Source organism: Schistocerca nitens, chromosome 5 (assembly GCF_023898315.1).
Source record: "Schistocerca nitens isolate TAMUIC-IGC-003100 chromosome 5, iqSchNite1.1, whole genome shotgun sequence".
Lineage (NCBI taxonomy): Eukaryota > Metazoa > Arthropoda > Insecta > Orthoptera > Acrididae > Schistocerca > Schistocerca nitens.
The window spans coordinates 846,581,914-846,589,949 of record NC_064618.1 but is presented as its reverse complement, the minus strand read 5'-3'; positions in this window follow the sequence as shown (position 1 = coordinate 846,589,949).

Here is an 8,036-nt window from a genome sequence, read left to right as displayed (position 1 = left end):
TGATAAGATGAAGTCTTCTTCAGAATTCGGAAACACCAACACCAGGCCAGAAACTAATCTCATTTTTAATTCATCAAAAGCTTGCTGGCATTCCTCTGACCATTGAAATTTATCCCCTTTCTTTAAAAGCTTTGTTAATGGCTCAGCTATTTTAGCAAAATCCTTTACAAATTTATGATAATATGAACATAATCCAATATTCAATTGTAATTGCTTCTTTGTACATGGTGCCAGAAAATTTTGAACTGCCTCTGTTAACCAAGGATCAGTTTGAACCCCTTGTGCACTGATTACATGACCTTAATATTTGACCTGCATCTGTGCAAAATTACATTTTTCTAAACTTAATGTTAACCATGCTGACCGCAGTCTTCTAAGGACTTCTCTTAAACATGATACATATTTTGGTATATCCTTCAAAAATACTATAATGTCATCTAGGTAAACCATACATGTCTTTGGATTCAGTCCTCTTAAAATTCCATCTGATAATTGCTGAAAAGTGGCCAGTGCATTCTTCAACCCGAACAGCATAAGTATATACTGATAGTGTCCCCAGGAATAGTAGAAGCTGTCTTTGCCCTATTCTCTGGTGTTGCTTCCAACTGGTGGTATCCACTCTGTAAATCCATCATAATTACATTGTCCCAGATTATACAATGTGTCCGTGATATTCGGAATCAGATATGCGTCCGAAATGGTTTTCGCATTCAGAAATGTATAATCACAACAAAACCTATATTTCTTTGTACCATCCACCGACTTCTTAGGTACGAGAACTACATTGCTTGAATATGGACTATTGCTATGCTCTGATTCCATCCTGTAGTTGTTCTATAAACTCCTCTAGTAGCAGTTGCATATGACGTGCTACCCTATATGATTTCTTAAACACTGGTGTATTATCCTCTGTTGGTATATGATGCTTCACAATCGGTGTTGCTGGTAACCTACCCTCTGTTCCGAATAAATCGCTAAATGTCAATAACAATTCCTCCAATGCGACCCTGTCATCTGCCTGCAAATGCTGTAATTTTCCCCTCAATTGCATTGCATCTACGTTTTGCTTATGGCTCACCACTAAATCCTCCCTATTGAGGTCATCTTCAACAAAAAACCCCAATGTGGCCAATAACAACCCTTTTAACAAGTTAAAATCCACTCTGCCGAAGTTATCTATACTTACAGGAACCCTATAATCTCCTTCCACATAACTTGCGTGAGCTAAACTCCTCCGCACAAAACAGTGCGCATTATCGAATTCCTCATTGCTTGAGAGTGGCTCCACCATGTACAACGTCTCCTTTGGTAAGTCCATATTTATCAAAACCCAGACTACCTTCCCTGTACCTGCCGGTACGTTATCCTGCTGATCGACCTTTAATGAATCCGTTCGCAGTTTATCTGGTGTCACCTTCGTGTTAAGTGCGCCTTGTGACTTTCATCCATTTGCAACCATTTCCCCCATGCAAAACATCGTTGCACTGAGTTCCACTGTTTGTTGCCAAAGATCTACCTTTGTGCGATGTTTGTCGAGGAAGTCCAGTCCGAGAATCACCAAATACCCCTCACCCACACGTGGTAACACTTCTACCTGCTCACTGAACTTAGTTCCTGTGATCACAAATTGAAGTACTGCCATACCCAATGACTCCACTTTATTATCCCCCAACCCACGTAACCTATAACGTGGTGGCTCAAGCCTTCTCCTGCTAACCAGGCCTAGACCAGTAACAGACACGTGTGCCCCATGTCAACCAGAAACCTCTGTTCCCTTCCATTCACCAAGCCTAATAAGCAGCATTCCGTCTGTGCACCTACAAGCGCATTACCTAATTTCACTGGCACCACCCTCCGACGGTTGAAGCAGTCCCGTTCTCGTTTAACAGCTGTTGTCTCCGATGTTCCCCCCTACTTTTACTCCTGCAGTTCACTGCCCGGTGACCCATTTTCCCACATGAGTAACACCACAACTGACGCTGACACTGCCTCCTAATATGCCCTGCCTGGCCACAACCACAACACTTAATTTCTACTGCCAGAACTGTACGCTCCACCCTTTGCTTCATTGCATAATCTACCTCCTCTAAGTATGTGGCAATCCTTACAGCCACCGCCAGATCACTGGGATTCTCCATTCTCACCCAACACGACAACTCCGGTGGTACTCCCCACAAAAACACATCTAATGCCCTGTTCTCGGCCTCCTGTAACAGCACTATTTGTCTCCCCACTCGGTGACAGTTCGAACGTTTGTGCATTCAGCTTTCAAATCCTGTCTGAGAAAACCTCCACAGTCTCATTTCTTCTCATAACTAATGCACTTAATTTTTCCCAAAAAAACCTGGTACTATTCTGTTTTTGGTACCTCTGACATAATCCAGCCTCAAGCTCTGCAAATGTCCCCACATTGTTCAATGTTTCACGGTACAGTATGTACAACTTGGCATCTGCTATCAGGCGTAACTTTGCCACTCTCAACATTACAACATCCGACCACCCATTGGCCTCAGCCATTGTGATAATGTCATTAAGGAAAACCGACACATCCTCTGTTGTTTTACCCGAAAAAGGGTTGATCAATGCCACGATTGCTGGGTCAAACGGTCTGTGACACTCCCTGACATGCAATTTACTTTCACCCAACATCCCTTCCCCTACTTGCAATGCCTCAAATCTCCCCACTAATTCTTCATATTTTTCTTTGTCCCTTATCATTGCCACTGACAATACCCAAATTTGCTCAGTTAGAGTGGCTACAACTTCCGCTGTAGTCACTGCCAAAGTCTCCACTGCTTGCTGTGTTTTCACCATTCTTGCTTATAGCTCTACTGTTAGTATTAATTCCACTCTGCTACTCCTAAAACTTAGTTCTTGCAGCGAATCATTGCCCATCTACATTCTGAACAATTGTGTGCCAAAAGTCCAAATCTGTTACAAATAAAACAACTCTTTTGCACCCACTTTGTGCATGGTAATCGATGACCTGAAAGGTTACAAAAATTACATTGCTTAGGTGCTATGTCGTCATGTCCCCCATTTCCCCTGAATTCAGATAAATATTCAGCCTGCTCTGGCCTTCCAAAAGACACCTTCAAAAAGTCCATAATAATTGACACTTAACCCCTTAAAACACAAAAGAATGATACATAAACAATAAATGAAACATCACTCACCCATTCACATCTTACTCAAGCACAGGTGACAGTCTTGCTTTCCTCCCTATACTGGTATGGATGAACACTTCCCGAACATCAAGATGTAACAAGAAGTATACAACCACCCATCACAAACGCCACCAAACACTTCAACTACCCCTCTACACAGGCACACCTCAATGCTACTTGCTCGACATAAGGTGTGGGAGTGGAAATCCGGTACCAGCGTTGTAACCGGCACCACTTCTGACACCACTGTTGCACGGCGTCGATGGTCAAACCAGACTCCAGATGGCTTACCTGAAGCCGGGACCCACCATGCTGTTCCTCGTCAGGAGGCTGAGCAAGTTCGATAGCGTCAAAGGGCAGTGCAGAGTGATACAGCGGTATTCAGAAGTATTCCTTTAATCACATAATTTACAGTACTATGATGGGTACCGCGTAGTGACAGTGTGCCGCCCGCAGCGTTGTCCCGCAAGCCCAGCCAGCTCAGCAACTCCTGGTATGCTGACGCCACTGCTCCGTCATCAAGGCTGCTCAGCTGGGAGTCGGTCGCACTGTGCCCGGTTGCCGCCTCGCCGAGGCGTAGTGACAGGCGCTGCTCTACTGCCTGTGATTCCGGAGACTGTTACAGTCCCTGGTCCCCGCCGCCCTCCACCCCGTTTGGCCTGCTCTCTCTGACCGTGGGACAAAGATGGATGTACTGGTTACCCGTGGCCCTCAGGCCACCGCTGCTCCCAGGACAGGACCAGACTCGAACCCGTGCCCTCCTGGATGCTGTGCCGTAGCTCGCCGCTAGTGGTTCTTGCCAGATGGCAACACCCGCTAATGTCCCTAACGTTGTCTCAGCGCTGCTGCACCTCCTGCAGCATACGCCTTGTCCAGACCCTGGCACGCCAGGTGGGAAGCAAATGTGGCCTGTCATGGACCCGCTACAGACCACTGTCACTGCCCTTCAGGCAGACCGTGCAGTCTCCAAGTATGCAGCCGCCGTTCTGTCCCGCCCCAGTGTTGCAACCCCAGAGGTGGAATACAGCCTGAAGAAGTACATAGGGGCAGCGATGTTGTAAATATTCTGTGTAACCTGTTCTTTGTTTAGAACAGGTTACACAGAATATTTACAACATCGCTGCCAAACTGGCCCCTATAAGTGTAGACCAGGGCAGGTCCGACCCGACTCTCGACTGACCTGTCACACCCCTCTCAAGCTAATAGTGCCTGACTATTTATACTGCTTTTTCCCTCAGCTCTGACGTAGTGTCAGAGAGAGAGACAGAAACTATGGCAGGGGTAAATTCCCATACGTCAGCCATTTACACATCGCCACTCCCGGCTCTGGCCTACTGCCTCGCCTCACACATCGCAATAACTTAAAGCAATGCTGCAGTGCCCTACCTCACTGTTGCTTCATTCCAAACAAATCATACGTGCAATACACTGCCACAGCTCTGCCCTTTCTGGCCTACTGGCTGCCGATTATTACCACACACTGCCAGTGGCCCCGGACTTCATCGCCCAACTGCAACTTTACTGAATTTAAAAAAATTCCCCTTTTCTACGACTAAGACTAACACTAGTGTAGCAGTTTACAGCAATTCACTGGCAACTTGGCGAAACAGGCTCGTTAGCAGGATATCGTGGTGAGCACGACAGAATGCTGGATTTGAAGAGACTGTTCTCAAACGCTTGAAGGAAGCACCTATGACAAGTACTCGAGCAGTTGGACATGACATGGGAGTCACTCACCGGGTAATCTGGGAGGTTTTGAGGGATGATGGGCAGCATCCATTTAGTTTCCACTCTGTCCAAGACCTAAATCCTGTGGTGGACTACGAACACAGCCTAGGGTTTTGCCAGTGGTCTCTGCGACGTGTTGCATAAGATCCCGACTTCCCCACCATTGTGTTGTTTACTGACAAGTGTACCTTCCATTGGAATGGCCTTTACAACACTTGAAATGTTCATTGTTGGACAAGGGGAAATTGTCACATCACATACATCCACAGACACCAGAAACGATTTTCGCTCAACATTTGGGCAGACATTGTGGGTGACCATTTGATTGGGCTGGTCCGTCTACCTCCTTGACTTACCGGGGCTAATTACCTTCACTTTTTGCAAGAAACTCTACCCGGCCTGCTGGAAGGTGTTCCCCTGGAAATACGGCTTAGCATGTGGTTGCAGCATGATGAGGCACCCACACATAACAGTCATGCTGTGCACAGATATTTAAATGAACTCTTCAATGGCTGGGTAATTGGCAGAGGTGCTCACAGGACATGGCCCCAGTGATCACTAGACCTCACACCACCAGCCTTTTTCCTGAGGGGATTCTTTAAGGTTCTAGCTCAGCCACCCAGACGCGAACCACCTAGAAATGAAGAGGAATTAATAGATCGCATTCAGCATGCTGCCAATCACATCAGGGCAATGCCAGGAATCTTTGAAAGAGTTCGACAAAATACTGTTTGATGTTACCAAGCTTGTGTCACATCAGAGGGTCACCAGTTCAAGAACCTGCTTTAAGTAAACATGTCCTAGCTACAAAAAAGGTCCATTTCAGGGATGACACAATTTGTAAAAGACTTCCTGTGTGCAAACTAACAGCTCTTGATTGGTTTGTTCCCAGTACATATTATCATGATACTACAATGGATGTGTCGGGACCCCAGTGGATTTTCCACCAGGCCCCCAGAATGGAAGGCTGGTCCACTACCTCCGAGCATGCCTTGGATACAACGCAATCTCTGGCAGGCAAAGCATTTACGGTCATGCTTTGTCCAGAGTGTCCAGCAACATGGAAACACCACGTACAATCAGAGCACGTGGTGCCAAGTTTTCATAGCTTAAAAATGGTGCGTTGTCGACCTACACGATATTAATAATTTTGGTTCCTGCTGGCATCAGCTATCCAGGGTTAAAATTTTGTGACACAATTTTTTTCCACCCTGTATTGCAAGCTGTTAGCTATGGCTTCCATTTTATCCACCAAAACACTGAGAGGCATTTTTGTATTAGCTGCTAAAATGATCTGAATGTTAGATGGAACTTGTTTGAGCCACAACATGTGTGTGGAATTTTCAGGTAACAAATCTGTCCCCACCAGTGATTTAAGTTCTTCAGTAACTGTCTGGGTGACTTGTCTCCAAATTGCTTGTCTCCAAATAATCTCTGGAACCATATCTCCAACACCAATGAGAAATTTTTGATGGGACAGTTTTTTAATCAGTGTAACATTGAGTTGCAACACTTCTTCCACTTGAAATATCTGCATTTCATTTAATGTGGCCATAATGCAATGAAATCGAATCTTGTGATCCCTGATGCTGTGCTGTTCAGACATGCTCTCTGCTTGCAAGAGTCATAATTCCAGTCTTTCTGAACTTCCTTGGACTGCTATATGAATGGCAAACTTTTGCAGTGTTAACTCATCTTTGACAGCTTTAAAGTTAGCCATTGATGTAGCTTTTCCGAATGCTCTTGCATTCACTTTATGGGATCATCACAGTAAGATTTTTGTTTGTAAGATAAGTAGACACCAATGCTAACTGAATCAAACTTAACATATAATTTAACATCTACTAAAATGTGTCACATTGTAGAAGTACATGTCAAGCAGCTAGACCACAAACAAGAGACCTTAAAAATATCACACACTAATTATGTTTCATTTCCCATGACTAATAAGTCATTCACTGAGTCAATACAAATCTACTACTCAGGAAGTGTGACCGAAAGATCCTATAACGAACTTTTTAAGGAATTTGAATTGATGATTTCAGTGATGACCAAAATTTAGAAAAAGAAGCATGCTATGTTAGCCAATATTTTAGGGATGTCTACCAAAATTTCAGAAATTGTAGAAAAGCAGGATGTAGTCATGTCCGAACTTAGCAAACTTTCGGAAAAACTATATAAGTTAGTGAAGCTGTTAGCCACTGAAATATTTTAGATGAAAACAGCACTTACTAGTATACTGGAGGTGGTACAAAAACTAACAGAAGATTAAACAAGCGCATTCTGCACTCTATGGAGATGTTTTCCAGCTTTCCATTAGAATGGACACTATTACTGTAAAGCAGGCTAAAAGTTTGCACAAACAATTTGAAACACAAGGTGGTCAGTTTGTGCTACATCTTATAGCTTGGGCTTCTGAGAAGGCCAACCAGACTGTACAGTTTTTAGATACTAAAATGCAGAGGTATCAGGAAAATTCAAGTGAAGTGATGGAAGAACATGACCATTCTAAGAGTGAAGTTAAAAGTGAATTGTATAATGTAACTGAAAAAATTATGACAAGATTTACTGTGAAGGACCAAATAGAAAATGTAAAAAGGCAGCTAGCAGAATTAAAGGGTATTGCACAAGATGATCAATTGATAGCACATAGTTCCAAAAATAATTTCATTACTGAAGTGACACTGATAAGAACATAGCAAATACAAACTGAACCAGCAAATACGTTACTGCAATGTAGCAACTGTGCCGCTTTATGTTACAATGTTATTAGAGGAGAATTTGATATGCCATTGACAAATCCAAACATTTTTACTAGACAAGAAGTCTATTCACTCTGTTGTACCTATTCAAGCATTTCGTGAAGCTATTCCAAAATTACAGACAGATGGCGTAAAGAAAAGTTTTGTTTATTTCTTTGTTTGCTGTCCATATAAATTCAATTCTCAGACCTTGTCACAGATTTTAGTTCATGGATACAAAGGTTTAGTTAACATACATAAGTGCACACATTGATATAAATGGTAAAGATCAGAAATTATCATTTCTTTGTTGCAAAAACAAACTTATGCTACATACACTATTTTACAGAGAGACTTCACCATTTGAAATATAAATGCATACATTGACTTAGGGTGTGAA